The following is a 15,758-nucleotide window of genomic DNA, read 5'->3' as shown; positions in this document are numbered from 1 at the left end:
TTTAGAAAGCTGGCTAGTGGGGGCAGCTGGGTAGCTCAGTGGATTGAGAGCTAGGCCTAGAGATGGGAGTTCCTAGGTTCAAATCTGGCCTCAGACACTTCCCAGCTGTGTGATCCTGGGCAAGTCACTTGACCCCCATTGCCTAGCCCTTACCACTCTTCTGCCTTGGAGCCAATACACAGTATTGGCTCCAAGACAGAAGGTAAGGATTAAAAAAAAAAAAAGAAAGCTGGCTAGTAGGTGTCCACCAAGAATACTGAGCATTAGATTTGCTCTCCTTGCAGTTAGAGATACGACAAATTACAGTTGCAATAAACATTGGGGGGGGGGGAGTTCTTAAACCTGTTAACACTAAAATTTTTTGGCATATCTGATTATCTTCCTTTGTTCCTTGTTATTTAGACAATTTCTTCAAAACCCCAAATGGATGAACGTATAAGTTGTATGAAGGCTCATATTGTCCACAGCATTGTTGTTGGTATTGTTTAGCAAAGATTCATTAGTAATTTGCCATTTCCTTCTCCAGTGGATTAAGGTAAATCTAGGTTAAGTGAATATCCCAGGATCACATAGCTAGTAAATTTCTAATGCTATTTCTGATTCTAGGCTCAGGACTCTATGTTCTGATCCACCTAGTTAGTTCATATTCTCCAATAATTTACTAGGCATTGAAAAGTTAAATGTCTTGCTCATGATCACATTGCTAATATTTCACCTCTAAGAGTAGCATCAATTCTGTGTCATGGTATAAAAAGGAAGAGTAATCAATCAGATGAAACCAATTCAATATTTGAATTATTATAATGATTTTCCTCCATGTATTTCATTCTTTATCCCAACCAACCTCTTTTTATTCTGAATATGCAATAGGCTCTCTTACTTCCATCCATTTTTTACTGCTTACTTTATAGTAGTAAAGGCCAGGGCAAAGAACAAAATACAGTTTTTAATTCTCCCATCTTCCCAGTGGCCAGCCACCACTTCATGTGTAAAGGACATATTTATTATTCTATTTCTAAAATATCCCTATAGGCAACACCAGACAATGGAAATAGGGAACTAATCTCTTTTTCCTGCATGCTAAATGTCTAAAAGCTGGGTGGGAAAAGCAAAGGGTTTTCTTCCCTCCTGGCTCAAGAGAGATAAAACTCTCCTGGGTTAAAGGAAGGATTAAAAGCTTCAGTGTCCCACAGTTCCGTATGTTGATAAGGAATCAAACAAACAAACCAAGCTTCAAGGTTGTCAGTGCCCCTTTCAGAAGCACATAAGTTGAAGGGAAATGAATATCTCTCAACAGGTCTATTGGTTCTTTATGTTCTAGAAACAGAAAATATTATACAGCCATTATTATTTGTTTTACTTTTTAAATAACTCTAGTCATTGTTTAAGTGCCTAAGAATTTCTGACTGATTTACTATAGATCTTTACTAAGGGCTGATAGTTTATGATTCTTGATTGGAACTCATTTTTTTTTCATATTCCTGAGTTTCAGACACATTTTATAGGGGTATAAGGTATAGAGGATAGGGTTATAGGGTATAGGGTATCTGGCACTCTTTTGCTCAGCCCACTGGCATTCCAGTTTGGAAATTGAAGGTTGTCTCTAATGTGCCCCTGTAATCTGTTGTCCATTGACTCATGTCCAAACCTTCTGTTCTGCTAGACATTTTCCTTCAGGTTCATACACTGTTATTTGTCATTCTCCTTCAATAGTGAAAATGTCCCCTGTTTGTATTCCACCCATGTATCTGTGTTTCTGCCTTCTACATATGTGAACCTGAAGACTCTTACTTTGAGACCAATAAACCTTACAATAGGTTTATTTTAAGGGAAGATAGCCATATTATTTTAAAGGTAGAGGAGATGCTTTCCCCAAATTTGGCTTATATAACCTTGAGTGGGGTATATAATAGATGCTATTTTCCTCTATGTTTATATGTATAGTATATGCACAATGTAGGCACAAATGAATGTGTAAATTTTATTTTCAAAGAAATATTATTTTAGAATACCACACTATATTTGAAGCTGATGTTTATTCAAAAAAATATGTTGACTTCATTAATGCTTAAAATAGGACAAAAAAATTATTTAAGTTATAATTCCCCTTCAATTTCTCACCATGTCATACTTTGTGATCTTTAAATTAACTTTGATATTGTCTATAATCTCAAGAACTATTTTAAACACAGTTAGGAGTCCCATCATTCGACCTTAGTGAAAGGAAGATTAATTACTGTTAAATCAATTACAATCTCCAGAGGTTGCAAGCAATATGGTGCAGGTTAGAACTGCATTGTTTTCCTATACCTTTTTCAGAAAAGTATTTTTAGTATGTGACATCAATACATATAAAGTAAAAAAATGCAGATAATATTTATAGTGTTTTTCAAAACTTCAAATTTCTATAAATTTCTAAAAATGATATTATTTAATGATATATGGATACACATTGTATATTCTCTTGTATTAATATTTATATATATTATACAACATATAAGTTTGAGATTAAACATGAGTAAGATTGTTAAATGACACTTGATCCTAGAATCAATAGGAAAAGACAAATTTATTGATCGGGAGAGTGACATACTCAGACCTACAAGTCAGGAAAATCACTTTGTAAACTGTGTGAAGGATGGATAAGATAGAGGAGAATTTTGATATAGGAATAGGGTATTGCATTCCTTCATGAGAAAAGTGATGAAAGATTGAATTAGGGTAGTAGTTGTGTGAATAGAAAGAAGACAATGTCTCATAGATGGTGTGAGGATAGAAATGATGGTATAGGACAACTGTTTCGATATATGAGGTAAGGGAAAGGATTTGCCACCAAAAGAGACATGGCCAATATTTATATGGATGTTATTTTTAATATATTGGTATGAGATAACTATGATAAATCATTATTCCCATGTTTTTAAAACATTTTTATTTTAACATATTTTGTGATTGTATCTATTGAATTTTATCTATATCTTTAGACTAATGCTTATCTTAAATATCAAATACAGTAAAGCAATTATAAAGTCAATTAAAGACTCAGGTTCAGTAGTTGAATCTAGACCAGAATTTGCCACCAATATACCAAGGTGTGAGGAACTGTCTTTGAAACTTACCCTGAGGGGACTAGGACTCATCTAGCCTTGATGTTGTATTTTTAGATAAACTTGGTGGGGCCGATGTTATTTATTCATTTATTTATTTTTAGCTATTTAATAAGCATTTATTCTGTGTTTGGTAAAGGGGGATAGAGACAAAGCTTAAAATACAAGGTCTCTGCCCTCCAGAAACTTATAGCCTAGTATAGTAAATGGCACATATGCCAATAATTATAATACAAAATAAAACATGTGCTGAAGAAATACACACTCACATACATGTACACAAGTTTCAAGAATTCAGAGAAAATTTCTACTTTGAGAAGGATCAGGGAAAGCTTTGTAGAAGAGGCATTATTTGAACTAGGCCTTAAAAGATAGGTAGGACTCTGCCATTTAGCATATTAGAGAAGCATTTCAAGTATAGGAAACATTAAGTGTATATAATACAAATACCGTTTTATTGCACAGGTAGTAAGATCATAAATTATAACCATTGTAACATTCTGTTGTAGCAACAAAGGGTTTGTTGTTTGGAGTTTTAAGACCATGCCCTTGCTACACTTGAAAGATTTAATCTTTTAACTTCTTTTTTTTCAATGAGATACTTCCCTGATGGACACAAGAAGGAGCATTGAAGGTTTGACACCTGAAGAAATCAGAAATCTTTCTAGAGATGAAATGCATATGCCCACAACTATGGAGGACTTTGCAATGGCTTTATAAAAAGGTTTCTAAGTCAGTAACTGCTGGGGACATTGAAAGATATGAAAAATTGATATATGAATTTGGATCATGTTAAATTCTTTTTTATTTTTTAAATTTTATTTAATTAGATGATTTACAATCATTTCCCATGGTTACAAGACTCATGTTCCTTCCCTCCCATCTCCCTGCCCCCCTCCCATAAATGATGCACAACTCCACTGTATTTAACATGTTCCATGATCAAGACACATTTCCTTATTATTAGTATTTGCACTAGGTTGATCTTTTAGAGGTCACTTTACCAGTCATAGCCTCACCAATCCATGAGACAAAGTAGTTGTTTTTCTTCTGTGTTTCTTTTCCCACAGTTCTTCCTCTGAATGTGGATATCATTCTTTCTCATATGTCCCTCCAAATATTTCTGGATCATTGCATTTCCACTAGTAGAGAAGTCCATTACATTTGAATTTACCACAGTATTAGTCTCTATGTACAATGTCCTCCTGTTTCTGCCCCTCTCACTCTGCTTCAGTTCCTGGAGGACATTCCAGTTCACATGGAATTCCTCCACTTTATTATTCCTTTGAGCACAATAGTATTGCATCACTAACAGATACCACAATTTGTTCACCCATTTCCCAATCAGAAGGCATCCCCTTGTTTTCCAATTTTTGCCACCACAAAGAGCGCAGCTATGAATATTTTTCCTTATTATCTCTTGGGGCATAAACCCAGCCGTGATATGGCTGGATCTAAGAGCAGTCTTTTAGTGCCCTTTGTGCATAGTTCCAAATTGCCTTCCAGAATGGTTGTATCAGTTCACAGTTCCACCATCAATGCATTAATGTCCCTATTTTGCCACATCCCCTCCAAAATTCATCACTTTCCTTTGTTGTCATGTTGGAAAATGTGCTGGGTTGTTTTGATTTACATTTCTCTGATTATAAGAGATTCAGAACATTTTTATATATTTATTAATAGTTTTAATTTTGTAATCTGAAAATTGCCTATTCATGTCCCTTGCCCGTTTATCAACTAGGGAATGACTTGATTTTTTTGGACAATTGATTTAGTTCCTTATAAATTTGAGTGATTAGATCTTTGTCAGAGATTTTTGTTATAAAAATTATTTGCCAATTTGTTGTTTCCCTTCTATTTTTGACTGCATTAGTTTTCTTTGTACAAACCCTTTTTAATTTAATGTAATCAACATTATCTATTTTGCATTTTGTAATTTTTTCTAACTCCTGCTTGGTCTTAAAATCTTTCATTTCCCAAAGATCTGACACATATACTATTGTGTGTTCAACTAATTTTCTTATTGTCTCTTTCTTTATGTTCAAGTAATTCACCCATTCTGAGTTTATCTTGGAATAGGGTATTGAGATGTTGATTTAAAACTAATCTCTCCCATGCTGTTTTTCAATTTTCCCATTAGATTTTGTCGCATAGTGCATTTTTGTCACCCAAGCTGGGATCATTGAGTTTATCATAGACTGTCTTACTGAGATTATATACCCCAAGTCTATTCCACTGATCCTCCCTTCTGTCTCTTAGCCAGTACTAAATGATTTTGATGATCACTGCTTTATAGTACAGTTTAAGATCTGGTACTGCTAGGCCACCTTCCTTATATTTTTTTTCATAATTTCCCTTGATATTCTTGATCTTTTCTTATTCCAAATAAACTTTGTAACTGTTTTTCCAATTCAATAAAAAGTTTTTTGGTAGTTTGGTGAGCATGGCCCCAAATAAATTAATTAATTTGGGTATGATTGTCATTTTTATTATGTTTGCTCATCCTACCCATGAGCAATTCATGTTTTTCCTATTTATTTATATCTAGTTTAAATTGTGAAGAGATCATTTTGTAGTTGTGTTTATATAATTCCTGCATTTGTCTTGGCAGATAGATTCCTAAGTATTTTATATTGTCTAGAGTGATTTTAAAAGGAATTTCTTTTTCTAAATTTTGCTGCAGGGATGAGTTGGAGGTATATAGAAATGCTGATGATTTATGTGGGTTTATTTTGTATCTTGTAACTTTGCTAAAGTTGTTGATCATTTCCACTAGGTTTTTAGTTGATTTACTAGGATTCCTTAAGTAGACCATAATATCAACTGCAAAGAATGATCACTTGGTCTCCTCATTGACTATTTTAATACCTTCAATTTCTTTTTTTTCCCTAGTTGCTACTGCTAGTGTTTCTAGTACATTGTTAAATAATAAAGGTGATAATGGGCATACATGTTTCACTCCTGATCTTATTGGGAATGCTTCTAATTTATCACCATTACAGATGATGTTTGTTGATGGTTTTAAATATATACTGTTTATTATTTTTAGAAAATGCCCATCTATTCATATGCTTTTTAATGTTTTAAAAAGCAATAAGTGCTGTATTTTGTTAAAAGCTCTTTCTGCATCTATTGATATAATCATGTGATTTTTGTTGGTTTGCTTGTTGATATGGTCAATTATGTGAATGATTTTTCTAATATTGAACCATCCTTGCATTCCTGGTATAAATCTCACCTGATCATAATGAATAACCCTCGTGATCACGTACTGGAGTCTTTTGGATGGTATTCTATTTAAGATTTTTTCATCTATCTTCCATTAAGGATATTGGTCTATAGTTTTCTTTCTCTGTTTTTGATCTACCTGTCTTTAGAATCAGTACCATATTTGTGTCATAAAAGGAATTTTGTAGAAATTCTTCTTTGCTTATTATGTCAAATAGATTGTGTAGTATTGGGATTAGTTGTTCTTTAAATGTTTGATAGAATTCAGTTGTAAATCCATCAGGCTCTGGGGATTTTTTCTTAGGGAGTTCTTTGATTGCCTGTTCAATTTATTTTTCTGATAAGGGGTTATTTAAATATGTTATCTTCTTCTGCTAATCTAGGCAATTCATATTTTTATAAATATTACTCAATATCATCTAGATTGCCATATTTATTGCCATATAATTGGGCAAAATCATTTTTAATGATTGCCCTAATTTCATCTTCATTAGAGGTGAGGTCTCCCTTTTCATTTTAGATATTCTCAGTTTGGTTTTCTTCTTTCCTTTTTTATGCTTTCCCAAACAAATGGTAATAAAAAGGGAGGGGATGGAAAGGGATGGTGAAGAGAGAAATAATTCAAGGGGGGAGAGTGTGTGGGATAGCTTAAAAAGACCCCAAAATAAAATTAAGAGAGGAATAAAAATGGAGGGGGAAATAAGGAAAGTAAAATAAGGGTGGGTTTATGGGGACTGATTAAAAACAGAATACTGATGTAGAAGGAAATAATGAAAGAGGAAAGAGCAGGGCAAGGAGAGAAAATGAAAATGTTGGGAAATATACAAGTAGTAATCATAACATTGAATGTGAATGGGATAAACTCACCTGTAAAGTGGAAGCAAATAGCATAGTGTATCAGAAACCAAAATCCTACCATATGTTGTCTACAAGAAACACACATAAGGAAGGTCGATATGCATAGGTTAAAAAAAATGGATGACAAAAAATCTATTGGGCATCAACTGATATGAAGAAGGCAGGAGTCACAATAAAGATATCTGACAAAGCCAAAGTAAAAATAGATCTAGTTAAAGAGATAGGGAAGGTAATTAAATCCTGATAAAAGGCAGTATAGACAATGAGGAAATATCATTACTCAACATGTATGCACCAAATGGCATAGCATCCAAATTTTTAAAGGAGAAACTAGTGGAGCTCAAAGATTAAATAGATAAAAAAAAACTTTAATAGTGTGAGACCTGAACCTTCCTCTATCAGAACTAGATAAATCAAACTGAAAAATAAATAAGAAAGAGGTAAGAGATGTGAATGAAATCTTAGAAAAATTAGAGTTAATAGATATATGGAGAAAAATAAATAGGGACAAAAGGGAATACACCTTCTTTTCAGCAAACATGGTACATTCACAAAGATTGACCATGTACTAGGGCATAAAAAACATTGCAAACAAGTGCAGAAGATCAGATATAAACTTTTCAGAACAAAATTCAATGAAAATAATTATTAGTAAGAATATAGGGAGAGGCAAATAAAAATTAATTGGAAATTAATTAATATGATTCTCCAAAATAAGTTAAAGAACAAATCATAGAAACAATAATTTCATTGAAGAAAATGTCAATGAAGAGACATCCTTTCAAAATCTATGGGATGAAGCTAAAACAGTACTTAGATGAAAATTTATATCCTTGAGATGATATATTAATAAATTAGAGAGGGCAGAGATCAATGAATTGGGCATGCAAATTAAAAAGTTAGAAAGTGAACAAATTAAAAATCCCTAGATGAAAACTAAATTATAGGTCCTAAAAATTAAAGGAGAAATTAATAAAATTGAAAGTAATAGAATTATGGAATTAGTAAACAAGACTAGAACCTGGTGCTTTGAAAAAATAAATAAAATAGACAAAGTACTGGTCAGTCTAATAAAAAAAAGAAAGAAGAAAACCAAATTGACAGTGTTCAAAATGAAAAGGGAGACTTCACTGCTAAATTCTTTTTTAAAGTAAACTGTGAGAAACCTGCCTTAAGTTGTTTCAATAGTGATGAAAATTAGTATTTCATTGCACTGAGTGCTATATTTTTTAAACTTTCAAAATGATATTTATAAAACGAACTCAAGATTCTGAATAAATGTAATTTTTTTTAAGCTGCAGGGAAATTTGACTCAATTTGTTAACTCTTGCATTAAATCTTTTTTATTTAATAGTATTGTACAATTAACTCTTATTTGAGGCTATACCTTTATATAGACTTAAGAGTTGATGACCCTTTTTTACATTGTTTCATCTATTAACAGAGGAAGAGAACTGATTTCAGCCACTTTTCAATCCAAATAGTAATGGAGCCAGCTCTAACATCAACCTTGTGTGCTCATGGATGGAACTTTTAAGAAAAGTTTTTTTTTTCATTTAGATAAACCAAAGAGCAATCACTTGGAACAGAGAACTACAGTGCCCTTCCTACTACTTTTGGAATCCTCAGCAAAGCTAAAGAAGGTTCTCCTCACATTTCATATTTTATTAAGTATTTGAAGAAATATTTAGGAGTCTTACCTGGCTCTATGTTCATGTCCCTGAGTATAAATTTACTGTAGGGGCAGGTAAATACTTATTTCCACAGTTTTATTCAGACACTCATTATAGCTTATTTGAGGACTTAAATCTAAAGCATTTTATAAATGATATTGAATTGTCAAATGAGTTGTAAAACCTTAAATGATTTACTTTATACTTTTTCTTCTAAGTATATAGAATAAATTTCCTTATGAATATATATCATCCCATAAAACTAGGACTGGCTATTTGAGCATAAACAGACTGTGATTTTATGTAGAGTTCATTAAAACAAGCATTGCTTTTTTATTTAATATTCTTTAAAGCTTATGTAAACTTTTTTATGACTCAAAATAACTTATTTCATTTTCATGTATTCCATTGAAATAAGTTTTAAAAAATATACTTAAGTGTTTAAGTCCAATCATACATTAATTGCACTAAAAGTAAAATCAGAATAGCTAAGTAAAACAAAGTATATCACTACTAGATTATCTTAAAACTTTGTATTGTTTGTTCACTGAAATTTAGTAATATTGTCACTCATTTATATTTTGGGAAATGAGTCACTAGCATAAGTTCTGACCCATCATAACCCACTAAGTATCTACCTAATTCCTTCCCTCCCCAGTAGATTGATTCTGAATGTTTGACAATTCCATTTGGATACTGCTGAGTTGTCTTGGTCCAGGTACAATGAAGTAATAATGTATCTCAAGGCTCTTCACCAAAATTATTTATTTCATACAAAATACAAGTCAGATAGTTAAAAAAGTGTTCTTTTGGAAGTGCTCTTTGAGGTGCTCAGGGAGGGGTAGTATCTCTCGTATGGAGGGCTTGTCATGTCCTTCTAGGGCAGCCCTCCAGCCTCTGACTCCCACCTGACACCCAGCTCTCACTTGTGGCTCCCAGTACCTGCTAGCATGTGGCAGCGGCCACACCCCAGGCAAAGGCTTCGACAGGCTGGCTAAACCTTGTGAGGGTAGCCATTGGGTCATTGACCCCTGGTGAACCAGGGCTTTGCTCACCCAGCATGTGAAGACTGCTTCGGCTGAACAGATGGAAGAAACCAATAAGAAGGTTCAAAGGTTGAGATGGCGACACAGCAAAGCACTGTGGAGTGCTTAGGGCATGTTGGAGCACATCAGACAACACAGCCATCCAATGCAACTGAAGAAGTCTCCAGACTTAACAATTTTTTGTGCCACTGGACCCAGGCTTCCAACACCAAGAGAGTAGGACTGTCTCTGTGCATCGGCTTTTCCACTTAAATCTCTTTCACGCACAACTATCTTTGTGCACACTCATCTATCCTGACCCCGTCCACCCTCTTCAAGAGCTACGGTGATGGGAGGATAGAGACGCAACAGGTGGAGGTGACCACTGGCAGTTGTAGTCACGATCCTGCACATAGGCGGCCCACAGACCAGTGGTCGCTCGGCCCTGTGGGCAGCAGGGATGTTCCTCAGCATCCAGGATGACTGAGCAGCCCTCTCTAGAACAGCACTGCTCACCCTAATCAAGGGAGGGGACTAGAAAAGGTGTCCCAAACATTGCTTGCCCTACAAATACCCTGTCAGCACACCGCAGCTGGCGGGTGATCCCTTTAAGCGGTCGAAATCAAAAGAAACAAAATACAAAGAAACTCCTACTAGGAGCATGGAACATCAGGACATTACTTGATAGAGAGAATACCCCAAGACCTGAGAGAAGAACAGCTCTAATTGGTAAAGAACTGGCGTGGTATAACATTGACATCGCAGTCTTAAGTGAAAAATGCTTACCAGAAAACGGATCACTCAGTGATCCCAAAACTGGATACACCTTCTTCTGGAAAGGTAGAGACACAAATGGAGACAGAGTTCATGGTGTTGGCCTGGATATCAAGACAGTTTGCTCAAACAGCTGCCAGACTTGTCTGTGGGCATCAGCGAGAGGCTCATTAAGATCCGTTTGCCTCTCAGCAAAGACCGGTATGCCACAATCATCAGCGCATATGCTCCAACACTGACCAGCACAGAGGAGACCATCGAGCAGTTCTACTCTGACCTGAGTGCTGTCCTGCACTCAGTGCCCACAAATGACAAGCTGATACTACTGGGAGACTTCAATGCCCGCGGTGGCCAGAACCATGAAAGATGGAAAGGAGTGCTCAGCAAACACATCGTGGGCAAAATGAATAACAACGGCCTACTACTACTCAGCAAATGCTGAGAGTTCGAACTCACCATCATGAACACTGTGTTCAGAATAGCGAACAAATATAAAACAACGTGGATGCACCCACGATCAAAACAGTGGAATCTCATTGACTACATCATTGTACGCTGGCGAGACATCCAGGATGTAAAGAGATCACCAGAGCCATGAGAGGAGCTGAATGCTGGACACCACCAATTGGTTAGAGTGATTCTTCAAATGCGCATTGCACCTTGCCATCCAAAACATGCCCAGACAGTTTGCACATTTTACAACATGAGTAGTCTTAGAGATCCATCTTATTTGCAAACATTCCAATCCTGCCTGGACAACCAGCTGTCTGCCAAGGGACCACTCACTGGAAGCTCAACCAAGAAATGGAACCAGTTCAGAGAAACAGTGAAAGAAACACCAAGGCAGTCCTAGGCTCAAAACAACGCAACCACCAGGAATGGTTCGACGACAACAACACTGCTATTGAAGACCTACTGAGCAAAAAGAACAAAGCTTTTATGGAGTGGCAAAATAACCCAAACTCTGCTCCTAAAAAGGACAGATTCAAGTCTCTCCAAGCCACGGCGCAGCGTGAGATCTGGAAGATGCAAGACAGATGGTGGGAAAAAAAGGCAGAAGAAATTCAGCGTTTTGCTGATATGAAAAACTACAAACAATTTTTCAGTGCCCTCAAGACTGTCTATGGGCCATTAAAACCCACCACCACTCTCTTGCTATCCTCTGAAGGTATACTCTCATAAAAGATAAAAAAGGCATCAGCAACACGTGGAAAGAACATATCAGTCAGCTTCTCAACTGACCCTCTTCAGTCAACCAAAGCGCCCTTGACCAGATCCCCCAAAACCGCACCATTGAACAACTTGGCATCCCTCCTTCAATAGAGGAAGTTCAAAAAGCCATTAAACAAATGAGTTCAGGCAAGGCACCCGGTAAAGACAGGATCCCAACAGAGGTGTACAAGGCCTTAAATGGAAAGGTGCTCCAGGCATTCCACATAGTGCTGACCAGCATATGGTAAGAGGAAGGCATACCCCCAGAACTCAGAGATGGCTCCATCGTAGCCCTGTACAAGAACAAAGGTTCACGAGCAGCCTGTGAACACTACAGAGGCATCTCACTACTCTCCATTGCCGGAAAGATCCTCCCCCATGTTATACTCAACAGACTCCTGTCATCTGTTTCAGAGCAGAACCTGCCTGAATCACAATGTGGCTTCTGACCAGATCGCAGCACCATTGACATGGTCTTCACGGTGAGGCAAATGCAGGAAAAATGCCTTGAGCTGAACCTAAGTCTCTACATTGTCTTCAATAGACCTGACAAAGGTGTTCGACACAGTGAATAGGGATGCATTGTGGGTGATCCTCAGCAAGCTCTGTTGCCCAGCAAAATTCATCAAACTGATCCAGCTCTTTCATGTTGACATGACAGGGGAAGTCCTATCTGGTGGAGAGACATCCTATCTCTTCAACATCTCCAATGGCATGAAACAAGGCTGTGTCCTCGCTCCGGTACTATTCAACCAATTTTTCACCCAAGTATTACGACATGCTGTGATGGATCTAGACCTGGGAGTCTACATCAAATACCGACTGGATGGCTCACTATTTGAACTTTGCCACCTGACTCCAAAAACAAAGACAACAGAGAGACTCATCCTGGAAGCTCTCTTCACAGATGACTGTGCTCTCATGGCCCACCAAGAAAATCATCTTCAAACCATTGTGGACAGGTTCTCTACTGCAACAAAACTGTTTGGCCTGACTATCAGCCTCAGCAAAACAGAGGTGCTGTTCCAACCTGCACCAGGGAGGCCAACTAACCAGCTGTGCATTATAATCGATGACACGCAGCTTTCTAACATCAACACTTTCAAGTACCTGGGCAGCACCATTGCCAACGACGGGTCCCTAGACCACGAGATTAATGCCAGGATCCAAAAGGCCAGCCAGGCACTCGGGCAGCTGGGCTCTAAATTCCTCCAACACAGAGGTGTAAGCACTGCAACGAAGCTCAAAGTGAATAACGCAGTGGTCCTCAGCTCGCTCCTGTATGGTTGGGAGACATGGACACTGTACTGGAAGCACATGAAGCAGTTGGAGCAATTCCACCAACACTCCCTCTGGTCAATCATGAGGATCCGATGGCAGGACTGAATCACCAATCAGGAAGTCCTTGACAGAGCCAACTCCACCAGTATAGAAGTAATGGTCCTAAAAACCCAGATATGATGGTCTGAACACGTCATCCGCATGGACCCACAGCAAATACCAAGACAGGTATTCTATGTTGTACTGTCAGCTGGACTCAGGAAACAAGGCCGACCAAAGATAAGATTCAAGGATCAGCTAAAGTCAAACTTGAAGTGGGCTGGCATTACACCAAAGCAACTAGTACTTGCTGCCTCTGTCAGAAGCAGCTGGTGAACCCACATTAACCATGCCGCCACCACCTTTGAAGATGAACGACGTCGACATCTTGCCACTGCACATGAATGCCAACACCAGGCCACAACTGCACCTCCTATAACAACTGGAGTCTTGTGCCCCATGTGCCACAAAGTCTGCACCTCAGTCTTTGGACTCCAAAGTCACATGAGGGTACACCGTAGATGAAACTGCACAAAGACAATAGTCATTCTCGGTCGCCGAGAGACTGCCACTATACTCTACTATTTTGGAAGTGTCTCCTAAATTTAGCTTTTCATAAACTGCTTAAAATCCTTATATATTACAACAAGAAAAAAAGATGTAATAATAATAATAATAAATTATTATTTATATATATTTATATATTTTATATATGTTTAATTTATTATATTATATTAATTATATATAATTATATAAATTAAATTATTAATTTATATATATTTATATAAATAAATAAAAAAATAAAAATATATATAAATATATATAATTATATATATTTATATAAATAAATTTAAAAAATTAAAATAATAAAAAATAAGACACCTCAAATTATTTTCAAAGTGTTTTTTGCTATGCAAATATAGGTACTGGAAGTCTTTGTTTACTTTTGTTGATTTCCATTTGGCTAACTTTATCACTCTGCCCTACTTTAGGAAGTCATGTCTGACTTCACAAGTTAAATGCTATATCCTAATTCTCCAATATCTCCTAGAAGGCCAAGCTTAGTTGTGGCACTGTTTTTCAATATACTTTTATTCTTTATTTAAATTATACTTTTCTTTGATTAGGAATTTTGGCTTAACATGGCAGGTTTCAAAATGGAAAAAAATGGGGCATATGTTTAATACATATCTTTTCTTCAAGAGTAATCTTTGGTTCCTCTGTCATCTCTGAAATGTAAATAGGATAGTACTTATGGTAGTCCTCTTTATCTAAGTGAAGAATTCCCTTGGATTTATAATAAGGGAAAAACACCTTCAAGATGGCTGTAACTATAGCTGCTCCTATAATTCCAAGCACCATGATATTCATAAATATAAAAAGTACTGGGAAAACATTATTCCAGAATTTACATATATATTTTCTGAAATCCTCTATCAACTGGCAAATTAACTCATATGAAGATGAAGGCTCTGCTTGAAGTGTAGTTTTGGGTAACTTTCTGGGCAATGGGTCTTCATTTATGGTTGTTTCCACATTCCTGACATGGTACTGGCTAGTTGTCTGCAATGCACTAGGGCTGTCTTTTTGTGAAAGATGAGGAAATGTAAAGAAAACCTCATTGTCTCTTGGAATAGAATATAGTATGCTTTTCTCTAAAGGAACAGTGTAATTTGAATGTCAGTGGACTCTGTGGTTCTTTACAAAAATACCAACTTCAATGACAACTTTTTGTTGAGCTTTTTTCCCATCAATGTCTACTACCTCTTCTTGAATGGCTATCATTTATACATTGGAACTGGATGCCAGAGGCCATTGAGGAACTAATATCCATATGCTGACAGTTCCAAAATATCCTTCGACCTTTAGGTTTTCCAAATTTTTATCCTCCACTACGAAGCCTTCACCCATTAATCGGGTTACACCACTCTTTAAGGGAAAGTAATTTACATATATCTGTCCATTTTTACAAATAATATCAAGAAAAACCTGTTTCTCATAGAGTTCCCCATCATCTTTCAGGGTAGTTACATTAATTTTGATATTGTCCTGGGTGAAAGAAGGAACTGATGGCAGCTCTGAAGCACCAGCCAAGAGAGACCCAGGAGCTTGGAGCAAGGGAACCAGGAGCAGCAGCAGCAGGAGAGGAGGGGGTAGTAACCCTCCCTCCATCTTGGTAGATGGAGCAAGCCTCCCAATGTTATTTAGAAACAGTTTTCAGTCTAAGCCAAATTTCTCTAGTGATTGAGACAAGTATACAAATGAATTTCCCCCACCTCATCCTACCACAACCATCTTATTGGAGGAAAATGTACTTTTTCACAATATATTTGAATTAAATATCCCTTCTTACAGCTAACTAACATTAGTTATTTAAATTGAACTGGCTTGCTAGTCATTGACATTTAGGAGGAGGGATGCAAACCAGAATGAAAACTTAAGCTAATATCATTAAATAAAGTGATACCAAACCCTCAAGGATGACAGATCTTTTCTGAGGGAGTAGAACTAGAATATTAGCAACACTAACAAGTACAAATCTTCATTTTTTTTTCCATGAC

The 15,758-nt window shown here is 36.4% G+C and overlaps 1 pseudogene; it reads right to left on the bottom strand.

Moving 5' to 3' along the window:
- Positions 1-14,349: 14,349 nt before the first annotated feature.
- LOC100019048 (glycoprotein integral membrane protein 1-like) lies at positions 14,350-15,369 on the bottom strand (annotated as a pseudogene).
- Positions 15,370-15,758: the final 389 nt, after the last annotated feature.

The sequence above is a fragment of the Monodelphis domestica genome, chromosome 3, assembly GCF_027887165.1.
Source record: "Monodelphis domestica isolate mMonDom1 chromosome 3, mMonDom1.pri, whole genome shotgun sequence".
Classification (NCBI taxonomy): domain Eukaryota; kingdom Metazoa; phylum Chordata; class Mammalia; order Didelphimorphia; family Didelphidae; genus Monodelphis; species Monodelphis domestica.
Note: the sequence above shows the minus strand (reverse complement) of the source record. Positions and strands in the feature narration are given on the sequence as shown.